The 25,085-nt window shown below is 39.3% G+C and overlaps 1 protein-coding gene across 3 annotated transcripts in view; it reads right to left on the reverse strand.

Annotated features, from left to right (window-relative positions):
- PHEX (phosphate regulating endopeptidase X-linked) overlaps positions 1 to 25,085 on the reverse strand; it is a 564,226-nt gene that overhangs the window by 406,917 nt on the left and 132,224 nt on the right. The gene's annotated exons all lie outside the window — the stretch shown is intronic.

A 25,085-nucleotide genomic window follows, 5' to 3' on the forward strand; every position in this document is an offset into this window, starting at 1 on the left:
AACCTGTGGTCCATCATCAAATGTGAGATTTACAAGGAGGGAAAACAGTACACCTCTCTGAACAGTGTCTGGGAGGCTGTGGTTGCTGCTGCACGCAATGTTGATGGTGAACAGATCAAAACACTGACAGAATCCATGGATGGCAGGCTTTTGAGTGTCCTTGCAAAGAAAGGTGGCTATATTGGTCACTGATTTGTTTTTGTTTTGTTTTTGAATGTCAGAAATGTATATTTGTGAATGTTGAGATGTTATATTGGTTTCACTGGTAAAAATAAATAATTGAAATGGGTATATATTTGTTTTTTGTTAAGTTGCCTAATAATTATGCACAGTAATAGTCACCTGCACACACAGATATCCCCCTAAAATAGCTATCACTAAAAATAAACTAAAAACTACTTCCAAAACTATTCAGCTTTGATATTAATGAGTTTTTTGGGTTCATTGAGAACATAGTTGTTGTTCAATAATAAAATTAATCCTCAAAAATACAACTTGCCTAATAATTCTGCACTCCCTGTACTTTATCCCAATTTATAATATTTAAATATTTCCTTAAATCGTTGAAGTTTGCTTTCTTAAAATTAAAAGTCTTAGTTAAACCTTTAAGACACTGCATATGAAAAGAGATTTCAAATGTGACCATGTTATGATCACTGTTACCCAAATGTTCTTTGACTTCTATGTTTGATATTATATCTGTATTGTTTGATAGCACTAAATCCAATATAGCTTTACTCCTAGTTGGCTCCTCTAATAATTGTGACAAGAAGTTATCCCTGAGAACATTTAAAAATCTACCCCCTTGGGGGGCGGACCCGGTCGGGAAAGATCATGGCTGCACAAATCTGAAGCTCCGATTCTGCCTACTGTAAGCTACGAGCAAAAGGGAGAGAAACTACTGTAGGATGCCATAATTTAAGGCACACTACCAACACTAACACCCGAGGAGAGATTGGAGAGTCGCGGGTACTGATTTAATTCACCGGAGAGCAGGGCTTTAGAGGAGCTATGTCGGAGGCCTGGTGCGGAGGATCGGAGCCACATACACAGTTCCTAATTGGGGACAAACAAACTAACCAGTCATCCCCTGTGGCGAGGAGAAACCGGACATCGACAGGCTGAGGCGTTAGCAAGAGCTGGAGTGTGCGAACAGAGTAAACAGCACAAATGACCGGAACACTGCAGAGGCCCACTGAGCTTGCCGCACGCAGGGAGGAAGACGGAGCAACGTCATAGATCCAGGCCACATCAGATCCGTAGCAGTGTTTGGAGCTCAAGCGATCGCTTGCAAGGTCAGTGAGGAATAGCTTAATAGGGGGCCTGAGGAGAACAAGTGCTTAACCCAGGACTGGGCTCAGAAGTATAGCAGCAGGAGATAATAGAAATAGAATTCTTCCTTACACCATAATGGGACCTGCTGGCAAGGACTTTTTGTTTAAAGTGGCCACATAAGTGATAATTACCGCAACTACCTTAAACTGGTTGGCATAACGGGGAGAGTTGCTCAGCAGTTCAGAACAGCATTTTGTGCACACAGAGGGGACTTTGGGGATAAGCGGTTTTTGACCAACACATATTGCTTAAACATGGCAGCTAAGAAACAAAAATCTGACAAGATGCAGAAACAAACTACTTCTGGTGGCGGGAAACTAAACTCCTTTTTTAAAACGTTTGAGAGTGGGAGCCAGGCCATAGTTGAAGCTTCACAGACAGACAGCATGGACTCAACAGACTACCCTGCAGACCCTACCCCTATTACCAGAGTGGATTTACGCTCACTGCCCACGAAAGAGGACTTGAACTCATTCATGACCCAAGTCAGCAGATTAATAAAGGATGGCTTGGCAGATGTTAAAAAAGACATTAACGCCTTAGGCCACAGAGTTCTCCACCTAGAGGAGCAAGCAGATGAAAGTGCTAAAACCTCAGACGATATGGCCATAACCCTACAACAACAGAACTCCACCATATTACAGCTTCAATCCCAGGTGGAAGACCTAGATAATAGGGGAAGGCGCCAGAATTTGAGAATTAGGGGAGTGCCTGAGCAAATATTACCACCACAGATACCATCCTATTTACAAAATTTATTTAAGTTTCTGTTGGGGCTAGAGAAGGAAGACAACATACTTCTAGACAGAGCACACCGCACTCTCAGAGCCAAACCATCGCCATCAGCCTCACCTAGGGACATAATCCAGTGTTGCCACAAATTTACGGATAAGGAGAAAATTCTGATGGCAGCAAGAAAGAAATCTCCCATCAGGTTTGGCGTGGACTCCCTCCAGATTTTTGCAGACCTCAGTCCCCTCACACTTGCAAAGCGGAAAGAAGCGAGATACTTGACCCTACATCTGGCAGATCTGGGCATCCCCTACAGATGGGGCGTCCCATTTTCCATCAAAGTCATCAAAAATGACAAGACTTTTACTTATAAAGACCCTGAGGATCTGGAATCGTTTTGCCTACAGTTAGACATCCCACAACCCTCCCTGCCTTCAATTAAGGACCTTATAGCTGATAAATCAGCGCAAAGGAAGCTCCCAAACAACAACCAACAATCTGAATGGTCTACCATGCCTAAAAAGAAAAGAAATACCACTCCAACTTCACCACTTGCTAAAGAAACAGACACTGAACCACCATGAAGCTGGTTGTATGGTACAACTCCGGGACACTAAGGCCTAGATTTGGAGTTCGGCGGTAAAAGGGCTGTTAACGCTCCGCGGGCTTTTTTCTGGCCGCACCATAAAATTAACTCTGGTATCGAGAGTTCAAACAAATGCTGCGTTAGGCTCCAAAAAAGGAGCGTAGAGAATTTTTACCGCAAATGCAACTCTCGATACCAGAGTTGCTTACGGACGCGGCCGGCCTCAAAAACGTGCTCGTGCACGATTCTCCCATAGGAAACAATGGGGCTGTTTGAGCTGAAAAAAAACCTAACACCTGCAAAAAAGCAGCGTTCAGCTCCTAACGCAGCCCCATTGTTTCCTATGGGGAAACACTTCCTACGTCTGCACCTAACACCCTAACATGTACCCCGAGTCTAAACACCCCTACCCTTACACTTATTAACCCCTAATCTGCCGCCCCCGCTATCGCTGACCCCTGCATATTTTTTTTAACCCCTAATCTGCCGCTCCGTAAACCGCCGCAACCTACGTTCTCCCTATGTACCCCTAATCTGCTACCCCTAACACCGCCGACCCCTATATTATATTTATTAACCCCTAACCTGCCCCCCACAACGTCGCCGACACCTGCCTACACTTATTAACCCCTAATCTGCCGAGCGGACCTGAGCGCTACTATAATAAAGTTATTAACCCCTAATCCGCCTCACTAACCCTATCATAAATAGTATTAACCCCTAATCTGCCCTCCCTAACATCGCCGACACCTACCTTCAAATATTAACCCCTAATCTTCCGATCGGAGCTCACCGCTATTCTAATAAATGGATTAACCCCTAAAGCTAAGTCTAACCCTAACACTAACACCCCCCTAAGTTAAATATAATATTTATCTAACGAAATAAATTAACTCTTATTAAATAACTTATTCCTATTTAAAGCTAAATACTTACCTGTAAAATAAATCCTAATATAGCTACAATATAAATTATAATTATATTATAGCTATTTTAGGATTAATATTTATTTTACAGGCAACTTTGTAATTATTTTAACCAGGTACAATAGCTATTAAATAGTTAAGAACTATTTAATAGTTACCTAGTTAAAATAATAACAAATTTACCTGTAAAATAAATCCTAACCTAAGTTATAATTAAACCTAACACTACCCTATCAATAAAATAATTAAATAAACTACCTACAATTACCTACAATTAACCTAACACTACACTATCAATAAATTAATTAAACACAATTCCTACAAATAAATACAATTACATAAACTAGCTAAAGTACAAAAAATAAAAAAGAACTAAGTTACAAAAAATAAAAAAATATTTACAAACATAAGAAAAATATTACAACAATTTTAAACTAATTACACCTACTCTAAGCCCCCTAATAAAATAACAAAGCCCCCCAAAATAAAAAATTCCCTACCCTATTCTAAATTAAAAAAGTTACAAGCTCTTTTACCTTACCAGCCCTGAACAGGGCCCTTTGCGGGGCATGCCCCAAGAATTTCAGCTCTTTTGCCTGTAAAAAAAAACATACAATACCCCCCCCCCCCAACATTACAACCCACCACCCACATACCCCTAATCTAACCCAAACCCCCCTTAAATAAACCTAACACTAAGCCCCTGAAGATCTTCCTACCTTGTCTTCACCATCCAGGTATCACCGATCCGTCCTGGCTCCAAGATCTTCATCCAACCCAAGCGGGGGTTGGCGATCCATAATCCGGTCCAGAAGAGGCTCCAAAGTCTTCCTCCTATCCGGCAAGAAGAGGACATCCGGACCGGCAAACATCTTCTCCAAGCGGCATCTTCGATCTTCTTCCATCCGGAGCGAAGCGGCAGGATCCTGAAGACATCCAGCGCGGAACATCCATCCGGACCGACGACTGAACGACGAATGACTGTTCCTTTAAGGGACGTCATCCAAGATGGCGTCCCTCGAATTCCGATTGGCTGATAGGATTCTATCAGCCAATCGGAATTAAGGTAGGAATTTTCTGATTGGCTGATGGAATCAGCCAATCAGAATCAAGTTCAATCCGATTGGCTGATCCAATCAGCCAATCAGATTGAGCTCGCATTCTATTGGCTGATCGGAACAGCCAATAGAATGCGAGCTCAATCTGATTGGCTGATTGGATCGGCCAATCGGATTGAACTTGAAACTTGAACTTGAACTTTTTTATTTTGGGGGGCTTTGTTATTTTATTAGGGGGCTTAGAGTAGGTGTAATTAGTTTAAAATTGTTGTAATATTTTTCTTATGTTTGTAAATATTTTTTTATTTTGTGTAACTTAGTTCTTTTTTATTTTTTGTACTTTAGCTAGTTTATTTAATTGTATTTATTTGTAGGAATTGTGTTTAATTAATTTATTGATAGTGTAGTGTTAGGTTAATTGTAGGTAATTGTAGGTAGTTTATTTAATTATTTTATTGATAGGGTAGTGTTAGGTTTAATTATAACTTAGGTTAGGATTTATTTTACAGGTAAATTTGTTATTATTTTAACTAGGTAACTATTAAATAGTTCTTAACTATTTAATAGCTATTGTACCTGGTTAAAATAATTACAAAGTTGCCTGTAAAATAAATATTAATCCTAAAATAGCTATAATATAATTATAATTTATATTGTAGCTATATTAGGATGTATTTTACAGGTAAGTATTTAGCTTTAAATAGGAATAATTTATTTAATAAGAGTTAATTTATTTCGTTAGAATAAAATTATATTTAACTTAGGGGGGTGTTAGTGTTAGGGTTAGACTTAGCTTTAGGGGTTAATACATTTATTAGAATAGCGGTAAGGTCCGCTCGGCAGATTAGGGGTTAATAATTGAAGGTAGCTGTCGGCGATGTTAGGGAGGGCAGATTAGGGGTTAATACTATTTATGATAGGGTTAGTGATGCGGATTAGGGGTTAATAACTTTATTATAGTAGCGCTCAGGTCCGCTCGGCAGATTAGGAGTTAATAAGTGTAGGTAGGTGTCGGCGACGTTGAGGGGGACAGATTAGGGGTTAATAAATATAATATAGGGGTCGGCGGTGTTAGGGGTAGCAGATTAGGGGTACATAAGTATAACGTAGGTGGCGGTCGGCAGATTAGGGGTTAAAAATTTTAATCGAGTGGCGGCGATGTGGGGGGAGCTCGGTTTAGGGGTACATAGGTAGTTTATGGGTGTTAGTGTACTTTAGGGTACAGTAGTTAAGAGCTTTATGAACCGGCGTTAGCCAGAAAGCTCTTAACTCATGCTATTTTCAGGCGGCTGGAATCTTGTCGTTAGAGCTCTAACGCTCACTTCAGAAACGACTCTAAATACCAGCGTTAGAAAGATCCCATTGAAAAGATAGGCTACGCAAATGGCGTAGGGGGATCTGCGGTATGGAAAAGTCGCGGCTGAAAAGTGAGCGTTAGACCCTTTAATCACTGACTCCAAATACCAGCGGGCGGCCAAAACCAGCGTTAGGAGCCTCTAACGCTGGTTTTGATGGCTACCGCCGAACTCCAAATCTAGGCCTAAGTTACTAGAGACTACAATGGGCAAAAGACCCGAATTTAATGTTGTGTCAGGTTGCACTGTGAACATAGTCAATATTGAGCCATTTTAGAGGGCCCTCTCACATAGAGCCCCCCCCGCCTCTCTCCACTTCTCCCTCTTTTGCACTGTATTAATCTCTCCCCCCTACATAGCTATACTAACCATTCAAGTAGCTATACAAGTGGACAGGCATGTTAGTTGCCTTACACCCCTACCAGTAGCATAGTTCCTATTCCCTGATTTTTCTGTTATCCACTGGGAATATACATCTGCTCTTTTCCCCTCCCCTTCCCCCCTGAGATTCACTACTAGAAGGATGCGAAGGCATCACATAGCAAATTGTTTGAGATGTTGTTGTTCTTTGTTTATTAACCTGTTGTTATATTTATGCTTGTTATTTATCTATTGCAGCACAGAAACCAATGTTCTTTTTGTTACTCTAACAGCCACCAACCCTGGAAGGCAGAAGCCAGATTATTTCACTAACGCTCACTAACAGGCATGTTTTCTCCCCCTAGGCAGGAGATCCCAACTCTGACTATTGGCAGGACAACAGAGAGTAAGACTACAACCAACCCTAATTAAACACGCATAAAAATGGTTACCCCCATAATAAATATAATATCACAGAATACAAAGGGTCTCAATTCGCCCACAAAGAGAGCGATAGCCTTACGCAGCTTAGCTAGCCACAAACATTCAATCGTTTTCTTGCAGGAAACGCACTTCGTGAGAGATATAGAGCCTAAATTTTATTCTAAAGATTATACATTGGGGTACTATAGCTCAGGTATGGTTAAAAAAATGGGGTCTGTATGCTATTACATAAAAACATCCAATTTCAACTCCTGAAAAGGGTGACAGACACAGAGGGTAGAATACTAATTTTAACTGGACTGTTGTTTCACAGGCTGGTGACCTTAGTCAATGTGTACGCCCCCAACAGCAGAAAAGCTCAGTTCTTCCAGTCCCTACAAAACCTAGTCACCGAACACAAAATTGGTACACTCATTATGGGGGGATCTCAATGTCACACTCGATCCCGCCTTGGATGCTTCCTCTAGCAGGTCTACCGCCCAAACAAGACCCCCTAACTCTGTATTTAAATGTCTATCACACCTAGGCTTACTAGACACATGGAGGATAAGACATCCGACTCAGCAAAATTACACCTTTTTCTCATACCCCTGGGCAGTATACACCAGAATAGACTATATTCTGTTAGATAGAAACCATCTTTCCTTATTAAGGGACTCAGACATTCAACCGACCTCCTGGTCGGACCACTCACGGATGTGTACACAACTACAATGGCCAAACCACCCCATCACGCCATTCATCTGGAGGATGGATGAATCCCTGCTACACCAACCACACACAGCCGATGAGATAGCGAAATCCATAAAAGAATACTTCCTACTAAATGCATCACCAAACACTTCGCCACTCACGGTCTGGGAGGCACATCAAGCGGTAATTAGAGGGGAATGCATTAAACATACAGCCTATAGAAAGAAGATATATAACCAGACAGTGGACAAATTGACTATACAACTAAACCACCTAGAATTGACACACAAAAACTCACCGAAAGACAACACACTCCTCCAACAAATAACTGAGACTAGACAAGAACTTAATAAGATTTTAACGAAGGAAGCACAGAGACGGGCAATTAATCTTAGAAAGCTTTACTTTTTTGAAGGTAACAGAGCTGGCCCATTGCTGGCCAGACCGTTAAAGGCCCAAACATTAAAGTCACAAATACATAAAATAAAGACCCCAGAAAACATAGACATAGCGAGGGAATTGCTAATCATTTTAGGGACTATTATTCCAAATTATATAATTTCGAGTTGAATGAGGCACCCGAGCACCAAGAGGGAATACGAAATTACATTAACGGGGCTAATCTCCCTAGGTTACAGCCGGAACAGCGAGCCACATTAGACAACCCTATCAGCATATGAGAGATCCTGATGGCCATAAAAGACCTACCATCTGGCAAAAGTCCATGCCCGGATGGCTTCACTAATGCATATTATAAATCCTTCAGGAATGCTCTGGCCCCACATTTACTTAAGCTTTTTCACACATTGGAAGAGGGAGGCACATTTTCCCAAGATATGCTGACAGCCCACATCTCGGTCATACCCAAACCCCCCAAAAAAATTTCAAATCCTAGCAGTTATAGACCAATATCTCTATTGAATACGGATATTAAGATCCTGGGAAAAATACTGGCCAGAAGAATTAACACCGTATTGCAGACCTTAATACACACTGATCAGGTGGGATTTGTCCCTGGGAGGGAGGCACGGGACAATACCATTAGGGCAATAACCCTCATATCCTACGCTAAACACAATAAAATACCAGCAGCCCTCCTGACCACCGACGCGGAGAAGGCGTTCGATCGGATAAGTTGGGGATTCTTAAGAGAAACTTTAAAAGCAATGGGGTTTGGCCCACCCATGATCACGCGCATTTTTAGCCTTTATGCGAACCCTTCAGCAAAGGTTAGGGCGAACGGGATGTTGTCCAGTCACTTTAAGATACAGAACGGTACACGACAGGGATGCCCGTTGTCACCAATACTCTTCATTCTTACTATGGAAGTCTTTGCGGCTCACATTAGACAAAACCAGGAGGTGAGGGGCATCGAGATAGGCCCACATGACTTCAAAATAGCACTATATGCTGATGACGTCTTATTCACGGTCACAGACCCACTCCACACTATACCCACAATTTTAGACGAAATAAACACTTTTGGCCAGTTTTTGAATTTCTCAGTAAACACCCAGAAGTCGGAAATCTTAAACATCTCAATGACACAGTCAGATTTTCGGGCTGTATCAAACATATGCCCAATGATACCTAGAAACAAATCAATCAAATACTTGGGAACTTATTTAACACCTACTCTCCCACTATTTATTTACCGAGAATTACACTAAACTTTTAAATGCAACAAGACATGACCTCCACACATGGGCCTTAAAACCCATATCTGGGTGGGGACGTACCCAATGTATTAAAATGACTACACTGCCTAGGATCCTGTACATACTTCAGGCGGTCCCTGTACCTCTCCCGAAATGGTTCCTATCCCATCTTCAAAGACAGATTAATTCATTCATCTGGGGGAAGAACAAACCCAGGATCAACAGGGACTCCATGTATAGGGCGACAATAAACGGTGGGCTGGGACTACCTAACATAACAACATATTACAATGCTATAACTTTACAAAGACTGTTGGACTGGCACAGGGCAGGTGACACGAAGGCATGGGTGTCTCTAGATTCGCATATTCTTAAAGTCCCGTCGGCGGGCGCGTTGTGCTGGGTCCCGAGGGCCCTTAGACCGCCCCAATGTAGCGAGCTGGCGATACATAAACAAGTGTTTGACACTTGGGAAACTATTAAAATTAAGCGACCACACATCACGGGACCCCGATCACCTCTCTTCCCCATCCCTATGAATGCTGAGGTGATAGGCGGTTTAGACAGCGGCCTCCAGAGGTCAGGGGAGTGGGGCTACACATTGCCACTAAAAGAATTTACATGAGCAGGGAGATTGGCAGATAGAGAGGATTTGACATTGGTGGCGGGTGGGAGATATTCCAACTGGCTGAAACACTCTCAGCTTGCCCATTTTATACACACGTCCCCGTTTTAAACAGACTACCTTAGGGAGCTGACACCATTCGAAAACCTGTGCACAAGTAAGGACACGCTACGACACACACTATCCCTATCTCAACGGATTCTCCAGTCGGATCACGCACACACACTCCCCCCATACGCAGCGAGGTGGCAAGAGGAGCTAGACATTGTCTTGACTGGGGAGGATTGGTCTAGGATTTTTCGCAACACAAAGAGGTCCTCGGGATCCCCTCAACTCCTTGAACTGAACTTCAAGGTCATGATGAGGTGGTACCTGACTCCCTCTCGAATTCATTCAATTTATCCAGAAGCAAGTAGTAACTGTTGAAGGGGGTGCACATCAAAAGGACACTACCTTCACATGTGGTGGGAATGCGAAAAGATTAGGCCTTTCTGGTACAAGATTGAAACTTTTTACCGACAGCTACTGACGGACGAGTTTACACTGACCCCGAACACGGCCCTATTAAATGACCTTCCACCATTCCCCTGCCAATTGAGACTTAGGCTGTTACAAATGGGAGTTAATGGAGCTAAAATTCTCATAGCTAGACATTGGAAAACACAATACGCGCCAACATTTGAGGAATGGGTTAGTAGGGTATCAGATATTCTGGTACTGGAGGAATATGGCTATTTTAAGAGGAAAAAAATCAACCTTTTTGCAGACATTACATTTTTATGGGAGGACTTAGTCACTCGACAGGAGACTGAGCCCCCTAACACGACGTAGAATTTACCTTTCCCTTACGTTCAATCCTCTTGTCTCTCCCACCCCACATAGTCCTTCCCATATTGGCTGGCTCACTGCAGCTACTCTCCCTGCAATAGCTCTATCAATTGAGAATGAATTGATGCCTTGGTTAAGGTTTCGTGCCTCAGGGTTTGGTGCTTTTTCTTTTTACTAACTGTTTAACTTTGACTAGTAACAAAGTCACAGTATGTTCTTTTCTTTTACCTCTTTCTGTCTTCTTCTTCATTTCCTTTCTTTGGACATCTATGAAGAATTCATCTAATCTGCAGATGTTAAGAGACATAGAGGTATTCTACATTTTGCATAAGTAATGTTTTCTTATATGTCTCTGTTTTCTATCATGATTGTAACTTCTTGAAGATGAAAATAAAGCTTTAAAAAAAATAAAAATAAATAAATAAATAAATAAAAACTAATACATTTTAAATTACAAAAAAAAATAAAATCTACCCCCTTAGCTGAATTACTAGTTTCATTGGCCCAGTTTAGATCAGGGTAGTTAAAATCTCCCATAATTACAGCATTGTTATTAGCAGCCTTACCGATTTGGATTAGTAGTTGATTTTCCTCTAGGTCACTAATGTTGGGGGGCTTGTAGCTTGTTCCTAGTAATATTTTTTTAGGATTCCCCCCCCCACTCTTTATTTCAACCCACAGGGTCTCTACATTGTCACTTGTATCATAAATATCTTCCCTTATTGTAGGTTTAAAGTTAGGTTTAATATACATGCAGATTCCTCCACCCCTTTTATTAGTCCTGTCCCTTCTAAATAAAGTATACCCCTCTAAGTTAAGTTCCCAGTCATGGGAATCATCCCACCAAGTTTCAGTTACTGATAACATCATAGTCCTCTTCAGCAAATAAGAGCTCCAGCTTCCCCATTTTACCTGTCATGCTTCTTGCATTTGTTGTCATACATTTAATTTTCATGTGCTTTCTGCTGCTACTTGGTGTGCTTTCCTCTATACTTTCTAATGTGATATTTCTTAAGTCATCCCTTCCTTGAGATATTAAGGTAGTGACATATTCACAGACTAATCTCTCTGTTCTATTGTGTTCTAACTGACCACCACCCCCCAGTTAAAAAGATTCTCTAAATGTGCTACCATCCATAGCTAAGTATATATCCACAGAAGAACAAACAAAATACGCTTTTATTTAATAAATGGCACCTTTATATATCCCAATGTCTGGGACACTCACCACCTCCTAGACTCAGACAACTAACAATGAAAACGCTCTCCTTAGGAGTGATTGCAGCAGGATCATAGAAAAATTGAAGAGACTGCACATGGTCACGTGGTGCGTAGGACAGGACTTCCCCTGCTATGAAAAGGGCACCAAGCTATTATGAGCTGCGCAACACTCTAAAACAAAAGTGAAACCTGTTTGTTCCAAGCCAAATGCACACAGTCTGTGAGCCCAAAACTCTCACATTAAATCAGTTGTAAATAACTCATAGCTGATCCTATTGAGGCATAAAGGAGCCACACTGTGACCCTATATAGCAAAAGTGTATATATAAATAGTCTTACCCACCAGGATCCATGCTGTGGAACAGGCACAGCCTCTCAAGTGTGACAGGCTTGTAGCGATTCTCTGACATGTACTTGATTGCTCAGGAGCTGTTAGACGACTGTCTGGATGGGTTCACAGAAAAACTTCCCCTGCATCTCCAGACTCTAACTTTCATCAATACTCTTACTGAGAGGTTGACATGATTACTTAAAACTCCAGTCCTTTCTTGAAGGGAACATACCAATTACAGGACTATCCAAAATCTTCTGACACTTCTCTGCCACCTCATATAGTGACTAAAGGAAAATAATGACTGGGGTGATAGGGGAAGTGGGAGGGATATTTAAGCCTTTGGCTGGGGTGTCTTTGCCTCCACCTGGTGGCCAGGTAATGTATTTCCCAACAGTAAGGAATTAAGTTGTGGACTCTCCCTGCCTTATGGAAGGAAAGTCTCACTTCAAATATCAAGAACTTATTAACTTATCCTCCCTTAGACTTTAACGGAGCGATAAAAGTTGGAAAAAAAACACCCATACTTGCATGCAAACCTGATCACATTTAACCAAGTGAGCAAATCCGACATGAAATATGAATAATTGGTACACCTTGCTAGTACCGGGTTGGACCTCCTTTTGACTTCAGAAATGCCTTAATTCTTTGTGGCATATATTCAACAAGGTGTTGGAAACATTCCTCAGACATTTTGGTCCATATTTACATGATAGCATCAAGCAGTTGCTGAAGACTTGTCAGTTGCACATCCATGATGCAAATCTCCCATTCCACCACATCCCAAAAGTGCTCTGAAGGCTTGTGCGGAAACAGGGGCATTTGGCCCTATTGTCATGTTCATGAAATGAGTTTGAGAGGATTTGAGCTTTGTGACATGGTGCATTATCCTGCTGGAAGTAGCCATCAGAAGATGGGTACACTGTAGTCAGTGGCGGCTCATGGGTTATTCAAATGGGGGTTCACAATACATAAAATGTGAAAATGTATGATGGATTTGATAAGCAATTGTATTCAGTTAATAATAGTTACATTGTAGCTAGCTTAGGGTTTATTTTTATTTTACAGGCAAGTTTGCATTTTTTTTAACTAGGTAGAATAGTTATTAAATAGTTATTAACTATTTAATAACTACCTAGCTAAAATAAAGACAAAATTACCTGTAAAATAAAACCTAACCTAAGTTACAATTACACCTAACACTACACTATAATTAAATAAATTCCCTAAATTAAATAAAATTAAATACAAATAAATAAAATTATCTAAAGTACAAAAAACAAACAAACACTAAATTACAGAAAATAATAAACAAATTACAAGATTTTTAAACTAATTACACCTAATCTAATCCCCCTAACAAAATAAAAAAGCCCCCCAAAATAAAAAAGCCCTATCCTACACTAAATTACAAATAGCCCTTAAAACCCACCACCCACACAACCAACCCTACTCTAAAACCCACCAAATACCCCCTTAAAAAAAAAACTAACACTAACCCCTTGAAGATCACCTTACTGGGAGAAGTCTTCACCCAACTGGTCCAAAGTCCGCAATGAACCCGGGAGAAGTCTTCATCCATGCCGGGTGAAGTGGTCATCCAGACGGCATATTCTATCTTCATCCATCCAACGCAGAGCGGGTCCATCTTCAAGATATCCGATGTGGAGCATCCTCTTCCATCGAAGTCTTCTACTAGAATTCTATCAGCCAATCGGAATTAAGGTAGAAAAAATCCTATTGGCTTATGCAATCAGCCAATAGGATTGAGCTGGCATTCTATTGGCTGATTGGAACAGCCAATAGAATGCCAGCTCAATCCTATTGGCTGATTGGATCAGCCAATAGGATTGAAGTTCAATCCTATTGGCTGATTTCATCAGCCAATAGGATTTTTTCTACCTTAATTCCGATTGGCTGATAGAATTCTAGGGACGTCATCTTGGATGATGTCGCTTAAAGGAACCGTCATTTAGTAAGAAGACTTCGATGGAATAGGATGCTCCGTGCCGGATGTCTTGAAGATGGACCCGCTCCGGATGGATGAAGATAGAAGATGCCGTCTGGATGAAGACTTCTGCCCGTCTGGAGGACCACTTCGCCCGGCTTGGATGAAGACTTCTCCCGGCTTCGTTGAGGACTTCGGACCGGTTGGGTAAAGACGTCTCCCGGTAGGGTGATCTTCAAGGGGTTAGTGTTAGGTTTTTTTAAGGGGGTATTGGTGGGTGTTAGAGTAGGGTTGGTTGTGTGGGTGGTGGGTTTTAATGTTGGGGGGGATTTGTACTTTTTTTTTAACAGGTAAAAGAACTGATTACTTTGGGGTAATGCCCCGCAAAAGGCCCTTTTAAGGGCTATTTGTAATTTAGTGTAGGGTAGGGCTTATTTTGGGGGGCTTTTTTATTTTGTTAGGGGGATTAGATTAGGTGTAATTAGTTTAAAAATCTTGTAATTTGTAATTATTTTCTGTAATTTAGTGTTTTTGTTTTTTTTTGTACTTTTATTTAATTGTATTTAATTGTATTTAATTGTATTTAATTTAGGTAAGTCATTTAATTATAGTGTAGTGTTAGGTGTAATTGTAACTTAGGTTAGGTTTTATTTTACAGGTAAATTTGTCTTTATTTTAACTAGGTAGTTATTAAATAGTTAATAACTATTCTACCTAGTTAAAATAAATACAAACTTGCCTGTAAAATAAAAATAAACCCTAAGATAGCTACAATGTAACTATTAGTTATATTGTAGCTAGCTTAGGGTTTATTTTATAGGTAAGTATTTAGTTTTAAATAGGAATAATTTAGTTAAAGATAGTTATTTTTATTTAGATTTATTTCAATTATATTTAAGTTAGGGGGTGTTAGGGTTAGGGTTAGACTTAGATTTAGGGGTTAATAACTTAATATTAATATAGTGGCGGCAACATTGGGGGCGGCAGATTAGGGGTTAATAAATGTAGGTAGCTTGAGGCGATGTTAGGAAGGGCAGATTAGAGGTTAATAAAATGTAACTAGTGTTTGCGAGGCGGGAGTGCGGCGGTTTAGGGGTTAATATATTTATTATAGTGGTGGCGATGTCCGGTTCAGCAGATAAGGGGTTCAAAATTTTATTATAGTGTTTGTGATGTGGGAGGACCTCGGTTTATGGGTTAATAGGTCGTTTATGGGTGTTAGTGTACTTTTTAGCACTTTAGTTAATAGTTTTATGCTATGGCGTTGTAGTTTAAAACTCTTAACTACTGACTTTTAAATGCTGTACCAGTCTTGACAGGAGAGGGTCTACCGCTCACTTTTTGTCAGACTCGTAATACTGGCGCTATGCAAGTCCCATTGACAAAATAGGATACGCAATTGATGTAAGTGGATTTGCGGTATTTCCAAGTCTGGCCAAAAAAGTGAGCGGTACACCTGTACCTTCAAGACTCGTAATACCAGCGGGCATTAAAAAGCAGCATTGGGACCGGCCAACGCTGCTTTTTAAGCCTAAAGCCAAACTCGTAATCTAGCCGTTTGTTTGCAAATCTTGTTACCATGATCGTTTTGTTATATTCAACAAATACTGCAATTTTTGTTTAAACATTATTATTGAAAAATACTTACAATACCAGATATTATATCTCTCTATGATGTGAGCCCCCTCCAGCCCCCCACGGTCGCACAATCTTCAAGGTTTAACATCCTCCAATCAGTAAGACTGTCGTTTGACAGGCTTACTTCAATGACAGCGGTACACTCATGCGCAATATAGCGCAATTCTTCCAATCCCCAATCGCTCTGTCAATCATGAGCGTTTGTAAATGGGACAGATTTTGCGCGTGCTCATGAAACTAGCGCATGCATGGGGACCTAAACTTAGATTGCATTTCACTCCGGTATGCTGAAACAAGTAAACATTAAATCACGTGATTTAATGTTTACTTGGCATACGTCACTGAGATCCTCACTCATGCGCACAGAGGCTCTGACGTGTAGACCACAATACACGACTCTTCAATGCTATAATGAACAATATGTGAGGGAGAGTTAAACTGCACGATGCGAGTATTAAAAGATTGAGTCAATATAATAAAAAGTAAGTTGTCATGACATAAAAATAGGTTGTGGTTTAGCTATTATAACTATATATACAACTATTAGACTACACTCCTGTTTACCATCACCTTAAGGCTTGATATATAAAACTATGCTGGAATGGAGAGAAATCACACAAAATCTTTGGATTTTTTTTAGATCTTGTATTGTAAAGTAGAAGTCTCTGTTTCACATAAATAACACTACATTGCAACATAAATATTTCTCAAGGTAAAATTTGTATTTCTAAAATGTTTTTAAGGGCCTCGCTGTACTGACAAGACTGTTTAGAATATCTTGGCTGAGCGGCAAGGTTTTGAATTTTAGGCTTTTAGTGCCTGATATTCAAAAGCTCGCCGTCATAGAGCTAAATCAAGCAAAATCTTTGGGATTTTTTTTAGACCTTATATTGTAATGTTGGAGTCAAGGAGTCTTTCTTTCATATAAACAACCCTGCATTGCGAGATAAATATCTTTCAAATTAAAATTTGTGTTTCTAACATTTTTTAGGGGCCTCTCAATACTAACTAGATGTCTTAGAAAACCTCACATAAGCTGAGAGCTTTTGGATATCAGGTCTTTAACATTTTAGTACCCCTCTGTCAAAATATGTTATATGTTTGTTTGTTCTTTTGTAATGATTAACTTAAAGGGACACTGAACCCAATTTTTTTTCTTTCGTGATTCAGATAGAACATGAAATTTTAAGCAACTTTCTAATTCACTACTATTATCAATGTTTCTTTATTCTCTTGGAATCTTTATTTGAAATTCAAGAATGTAAGTTTAGATGCCGGCCCATTTTTGGTGAACAACCTGGGTTGTCTTTGCTGATTTGTGGATAAATTCATCCACCAATAAAAAAGTGCTGTCCAGAGTCTTGAACCAAGAAGAAAAGCTTAGATGCCTTCTTTTTCAACTAAAGATAGCAAGAGAAAGAAGAAAAATTGATAATAGGAGTAAATTAGAAAGTTGCTTAAAATTTCATGCTCTATCTGAATCACGAAAGAAAAAAATTGGGCTCAGTGTCCCTTTAAAGGGCCATTAAACCCAAAAATTGTCTTTCATGATTTAGATAGAGAATACAATTTTAAACAACATTCCAAATTACTTTTATTACCTTTTATTACCTAATTTGCTGCAATCTTTAGATATCCTTTGTTAAAGCAATATCAATGCACATTGGTGAGGCATCTATGTGCAGCCACCTATCAGAAGCTACTGAGCCTACCTAGATATGCTTTTCGGGAAAGCATATAAAGAGAATGAAGCAAATTAGATAAGAGAAGTAAATTAGAAAGTTGTTTAAAATGGTATTCTCTATCTGAATCATGAAATAAATAATTTGTGTTTAATGTCCTTTTAAATTCAGAAATGCTCAGAATAGCTGGGGATACAATAGGCAAAATCAGCTATTTCAAATGAGAAAATAAAGGTGAAGTATCTATTTGTAAACAATGTAATATACTCCAGTAGATAAAATGGATAATTGGGAACACATTAAAGGGACACTATACCCAAACATTTTCTTTCATGATTAAGGTAGAGAATATAATTTTAAACAACATTCCAATTTACTTCTAATACCTAATTTGCTTTATTCTTTAGATATACTTTAATGAAGAAATAGCAATGCACACAGTGAACCAATCACAGGAGGCATCTATGTGCAGCTACCAATCAGCAGCTACTATGCATATCTAGATATGCTTTTCAGCAAAGAATATCAAGAGAATGAAGCAAACCAGATAATAGAAGTAAATTAGAAAGTTGTTTATAATTGTATGCTCTTTCTAAGTCATGAAAGAAAAAATTTGGCTTTCATGTCCCTTTAAAGGGGAGAAAATATTAGAGTACACTGTCCTTTAAACTTTGCACATAATTTAGTAAACAAAAAGCAATTTACATTTGTTGTGTTGCTTGAAATTTTGAATAAAACACACTGCACTCCAATACCAGCGCTGCTTAAGTCAGCGGTAACCTGGTTATACGTGCTCGTGCACGATTTTCCCATATACATCAATGGGGAGAGCCGGCTGATAAAGGGCGCGATCCAATATACATTGTAGTTTGCGGCGCAAACGAGGGAACCCCTGCCACCCGTAGTTTCAGCTCGCAACTCGAGCTATCCAATATACCACGCCAACAATTGCTAAAGTGCCGTAAGTCGGATAAACCAGCGATGTCCAGAAATCTGCATAAGTACAAATTTCTGGAGTCGCCAGTGACGTACGGTGCCTACAAAACCTGACTAACGCCTAGATTTAGAGTTTTGCCGCCAAAGGGGTGTGTTAGCTAAGCGTGTTTTTTCCCCCGCACCTTTTAAACAACGCCCCTTAAAAAACCTAACACTAAGCCCCTGAAGATCTTCCTACCTTATCTTCACCACGCCGGGTATCACCGATCCGTCCAGAAGAGGGTCCGAAGTCTTCATCCTATCCGGCAAGAAGAAGTCCAGAAGAGGGTCCGAAGTCTTCATCCTATCCGGCAAGAAGAGGGCATCCGGACCGGTAGACATCTTCATCCAGGCGGCATCTTCTATCTTCTTCCATCCGGCGCGTAGCGGGACCATCATGAAGCAGCAGAGGCGGATCCATCCTCTTCTAACGACGTCCTAAGTCCAAATGAAGGTTCCTTTAAATGACGGGTATGTGGGTGGTGGGTTGTAATGTTGGGGGGGGGTATTGTATGTTTTTTTACAGGCAAAAGAGCTGTTTTCTTTGGGGCATGCCCCACAAAAGACCATTTTAAGGGCAGGTAAGGTAAAAGAGCTGTAACATTTTTATTTTAGAATAGAGCAGGGCATTTTTTTATTTTGGGGGCTTTGTTATTTTTTTAGGGGGCTTAGAGTAGGTGTAATTAGTTTAAAAATCTTGTAATCTTTTTTTATTTTTTGTAATTTAGTGTTTGTTTGTTTTTTTAATTTAGTGTTTGTTTTTTTTGTAATTTAGTTTAGTTGATTTAATTGTAGGTAGTTTATTTAATTAATTTATTGATAGTGTAGTGTTAGGTTTAATTGTAACTTAGGTTAGGATTTATTTTACAGGTAATTTTGTAATTATTTTAACTAGGTAACTATTAAATAGTTATCAACTATTTAATAGCTATTGTACCTGGTTAAAATGAATACAAAGTTGCCTGTAAAATAAATATTAATCCTAAAATAGCTACAATATAATTATTTTTTATATTGTAGCTATATTAGGGTTTATTTTACAGGTAAGTATTTAGCTTTAAATAGGAATAATTTATTTAATAAGATTTATTTTATTTCGTTAAATTTAAATTATATTTAATTTAGGTGGGTGTTAGTGTTAGGGTTAGACTTAGCTTTAGGGGTTAATACATTTATTAGAGTAGCGGCGATGTCCGGTCGGCAGATTAGGGGTTAATACTTGAAGTTAGGTGTCGGCGATGTTAGGGAGGGCAGATTAGGGGTTAATACTATTTATTATAGGGTTTTTGAGGCGGGAGTGAGGCAGATTAGGGGTTAATACATTTATTATAGTGGCGGTGAGGTCCGGTCGGCAGAGTAGGGGTTAATAATTGTAGGTAGGTAGCGGCAATGTTGGGGGGGGCAGATTAGGGGGTAATAAATATTATGTAGGGGTCGGCGATGTTAGGGGCAGCAGATTAGGGGTACATAGGGATAATGTAGGTTGCGGCAGTGTGCGGTCGGCAGATTAGGAGTTAAAAAATTTTAAAAGAGTGGCGGCGATGTGGGGGGGGCCTCGGCTTAGGGGTACATAGGTAGTTTATAGGTGTTAGTGTACTTTAGAGCACAGTAGTTAAGAGCTTTATGAACCGGCATTAGCCCAAAAAGCTCTTAACTCCTGGCTTTTTTCTGCGGCTGGAGTCTTATCGTGCTCACTTCAGCCAAGACTCTAAATACCGGCGTTAGAAAGATCCCATTGAAAAGATAGGATACGCAATTGATGTAAGGGGATCTGAGGTATGGAAAAGTCGTGGCTGGAAAGTGAGCGTTAGACCCTTACCTACAAGACTCTAAATACCAGCGGTAGGACAAAATCAGCGTTAGGACCCCCTAACGCTGGTTTTGACGGCTAACGCAGAACTCTAAATCTAGGCGTATGTTATTAAATCTCCTGTACTCTCTAACGCGCCTCCCAAATATAGCCTGACACGTATACCCCTCTATCTACTATCCCCCCTCACTCTCCTAATAATAGATGTATTAACCCCTAAACCGCCGCTCCCGGACCCCTGCCGCACCTAATAAAGTTATTAACCCCTAAACTGCCGCTCTTGGACCCCGTCGCCACCTACATTAACTACCCCCTAATGTGAGCCCCTTACACCGCCACCACCTACATTAACTACCCCCTAATGTGAGCTCCTACCCTGCCGCCAGCTATATTAAAATAATTAACCCCTAATCTAATCCCCCTATACCGCCGCAACTAATATTAAATTATTAACCCCTAATCTAATCCCCCTATACCGCCGCCACCTATATTAAATTATTAACCCCTAATCTAATTTAGGATTTATTTTACAGGTAAATTGGTAATTATTTTAACAAGGTTTAACAAGGTAGCTATTAAATAGTTATTAACTATTTAATAGCTATTGTACCTAGTTAAAATAAATACCAAGTTACCTGTAAAATAAATATAAACCCTAAAATAGCTACTATGTAATTATTAATTATATTGTATCTATCCTAGGGTTTATTTTATAGGTAATTATTTAGATTTAAATAGAAATATTTTAATTAATAATATTAATATTAATTAGATTTATTTTAATAAGAATTTAGTTAGGGGTGTTAGAGATAGATAGGGTTATTATACTTAATATATATATAATATAATAACTATATTAACTATATTAACTATATTAACCCTAATATAATTAGGGTTAATATAGTTAATATATATAATATAATAACTATATTAACCCTAATATAATTAGGGTTAATATAGTTAATATAGGTGGCGGCGGTGTAGGGGGATTAGATTAGGGGTGAATATAGTTAATATAGGTGGCGGCGGTGTAGGGAGATTAGATTAGGGGGTAATACATTTATTATAGGTGGCAGCGGTGTAGGGGGATTTAGATTAGAGGCAAAAGAGCTGATTACTATGTGACAATGCCCCGCAAAAAGCCCTTTTAAGGCTGGTAAAAGAGCTGATTACTTTGGGGCAAAGCCCCGCAAAAAGCATTTTTAAGGGCTGGCAATAGAGCTGTTTACTTTGGGGTAATGCCACGCAAAAGGCCCTTTTCAGGGCTATTTGTAGGGTTAGACTTAGGTTTAGTGGTAGGGATATTTTAGTATTTTAGGGGTTAATTAATTTAATACAGGTGGCGGTGGTATAGGGGGATTAGATTAGGGGTTAATAATTTAATATAGGTGGCGGCGGTTTAGGGGGCTCACATTAGGGGTTAATATAGTTTAAATAGGTGGTGGTGGTGTAGGGGGATCATATTAGGGAGTAACATAGTTAATGTAGGTGGCGGCGGGGTAGGGGGCTCACATTAGGGGGTAAAACATTTAATGTAGCTAGTGGCGGTGTAGGGGGCTCAGATTAGTGGGTGATATAGATAATGTAGCTGGCGGTGGGGTCCGGGAGCGGCGGTTTAGGGGTTAAACACTTTATTAGGGATTGCGGCAGGGGATCGCGGATGACAGGTAGATAGACATTGCGCATGCATTAGGTGTTAGGTTTTATTTAGCAGTTTGCGGTTGACAGGTAGATAGACATTGCGCATGCGTTAGGTGTTAGGTTTTATTTTGCATGTAGTTTATGGAATTATGGGGCTCCAATACACAGCTAAAGTTATGTTTACACCCTAACATGAACCCTGAGTCTAAACACCCCTAATCTTACACTTATTAACCCCTAATCTGCCACCCCGACATCGCCAACACCTACATTATATTTTTTAACCCCTAATCTGCCATTCCGGACATCACCGCCACCTACATTATACTTATGAACCCCTAATCTGCTGCCCCCAACATCGCTGACACCTACATTATATTTATTAACCCCTAATCTCCCTCCCCCAATGTCGCTGCAATCTACCTACATTTATTAACCCCTAATCTGCCGCCCCTAATGTCGCCGCCACTATTCTAAATTTATTAACCCCTAAACTTAAGTCTAACCCTAACCCTAACACCCCCTAATTTAAATATAATTTAAATAAATCTAAATAAAATTCCTAACATTAACTATATTATTCCTATTTAAAACTAAATACTTAGCTATAAAGAAACCCTAAGATAGCTACAATATAACTAATAGTTACATTGTAGCTAGCTTAGGGTTTATTTTTATTTTACAGGCAAGTTTGTATTTATTTTAACTAGGTAGAATAGTTACTAAATAGTTATTAAGTATTTAATAACTACCTAGCTAAAATAAATACAAATTGACCTGTAAAATAAAACCTAACCTAAGTTACTCTAACAACTAACACTACACTACAATTAAATAACTTACCTAAATTAAATACAATTAAATAAATTAAATAAAATTAGATAAATTACCAAAAAAACAAACACTAAATTACAGAAAATAAAAAACAAATTACAAGATATTTAAACTAATTACACCTAATCTAAGAGCCATATCAAAATAAAAAAAGCCCACCCAAAATAAAAAAAAACCCTATCCTAAACTAAACTACCAATATCCCTTAAAAGGGCCTTTTGCGGGGCATTGCCCCAAAGAAATCAGCTCTTTAACCTGTAAAAAAAAATACAAACAACCCCCCCCAACAGTAAAACCCACCACCCACACAACCAAACCCCCCAAATAAAAGCCTAACTAAAAAAAAACCTAAGCTCCCCATTGCCCTGAAAATGGCATTTGAATGGGCATTGCCCTTAAAAGGGCATTTAGCTCTATTGCAGCCCAAAGCCCTAACCTAAAAATAAACCCACCCAATACGCCCTTAAAAAATCCTAACACTAACCCCCGAAGATTCACTTACCGGGAGAAGTCTTCATCCAAGCGGCAAGATGTCCTCAACGAAGCTGGCAGAAGTGGTCCTCCAGACAGGCAGAAGTGGTCCTCTAGACGGGCAGAAGTCTTCATCCAGACAGCATCTTCTATCTTCATTCTTCCGACGCTGAGTGGCTCCATCTTCAAGACATCCAGCGCGGAGCATCCTCGTCAATCGACGGCTTCTTCAGAATGAATGTTTCTTAAAGTGACGTCATCCAAGATGACGTCCCTTAGTTTCCGATTGGCTGATAGAATTCTATCAGCCAATCGGAATTAAGGTAAAAAAAATCCTATTGGCTGATACCATTAGACAATAGGATTGAGCTGGCATTCTATTGGCTGTTCCAATCAGCCAATAGAATGTGAGCTCAATCCTGTTGGCTGATTGGATAAATCAATAGGATTGAAGTTCAATCCTATTGGCTGATTGCATCAGCCAATAGGATTTTTTCTACCTTAATTCCGATTGGCTGATATAATTCTATCAGCCAATCGGAATCTATGGGACGCCATCTTGAATGACGTCACTTAAAGGACCACATTAGATTTGCATAATCAACAAATGCAAGATAACAAGACAATGCAATAGCACTTAGTCTGAACTTCAAATGAGTAGTAGAATTTTTAATAACAAATTTCAAAGTTATGTATATTCCCACTCCCCTTGTACCATGTGATAGCAATCAGCCAATCACAAATGCATATACATATAGTCTGTGAATTCTTGCATATGCTCAGTAGGATCTGGTGACTCAAAAATTGTAAATATAAAAGACTGTGCACATTTTTTTTTAATGGAAGTAAATTGGAAAGTTGTTTAAAATTACATGCTGTATCTGAATCATGAAAATTTAATTTAACCTAAGTGTCCCTTTAAAGGTACATTCATTCTGCAGAAGCCGTCAATTGAAGAGGATGCTCCGCGCCGAATGTCTTGAAGATGGAGCTGCTCCGCGCCGGAAGGATGAATATAGAAGATGCCGTCTAGATGAAGACTTCTGCCCGTCTGGAGGACCACTTCAGCCCGTCTGGAGGACCACGTCTGCCGGCTTTGTTGAGGACATCTTGCCACTTGGATGAAGACTTCTTCTGGTAAGTGAATCTTCGGGGGTTAGTGTTAGGATTTTTTAAGGGTGTATTGGGTGAGTTTATTTTTTTGATTAGGGCTTTGGGCAGCAATAGAGCTAAATGCCCTTTTAAGGGCAATGCCCATCCAAATGCCCTTTTCAGGGCAATGGGGACCTTAGGTTTTTTTTAGTTATGCTTTTATTTGGGGGGTTGGGAGTGTGAGTGGTGGGTTTTACTGTTGGGGGGGGTTGTTTGTATTTTTTTTTTACAGGTAAAAGAGCTCATTTCTTTGGGGGAATGCCCCACAAAAGGCCCTTTTAAGGGCTATTGGTAGTTTAGTTTAGGCTAGGTTTTTTTTTTATTTTGGGTGGGCTTTTTTTATTTTTATAGGGCTATTAGATTAGGTGTAATTATTTTAAAGATCTTGTAATTTGTATTTTATTTTCTGTAATTTAGTGGGCTTTTTGGTAATTTAGCTAATTTTATTTAATTTATTTAATTGTATTTAATGTAGGGAATTTATTTAATTGTAGTGTAGTGTTAGGTGTTAGTGTAACTTAGGTTAGGTTTTATTTTACAGGTAAATTTGTATTTATTTTAGATAGGTAGTTATTAAATAGTTAATAACTATTTAGTAACTATTCTACCTAGTTAAAATAAATATAAACTTGCCTGTATAATAAAAATAAACCCTAAGATAGCTACAATGTAACTATTAGTTATATTGTAGCTATCTTAGGGTTTATTTTATAGGTAAGTATTTAGTTTTAAATAGGAATAATTTAGTTAATGATAGTAATTTGTATTTAGATTTATTTAAA

Source organism: Bombina bombina, chromosome 3 (genome assembly GCF_027579735.1).
Source record: "Bombina bombina isolate aBomBom1 chromosome 3, aBomBom1.pri, whole genome shotgun sequence".
Classification (NCBI taxonomy): Eukaryota; Metazoa; Chordata; class Amphibia; order Anura; family Bombinatoridae; genus Bombina; species Bombina bombina.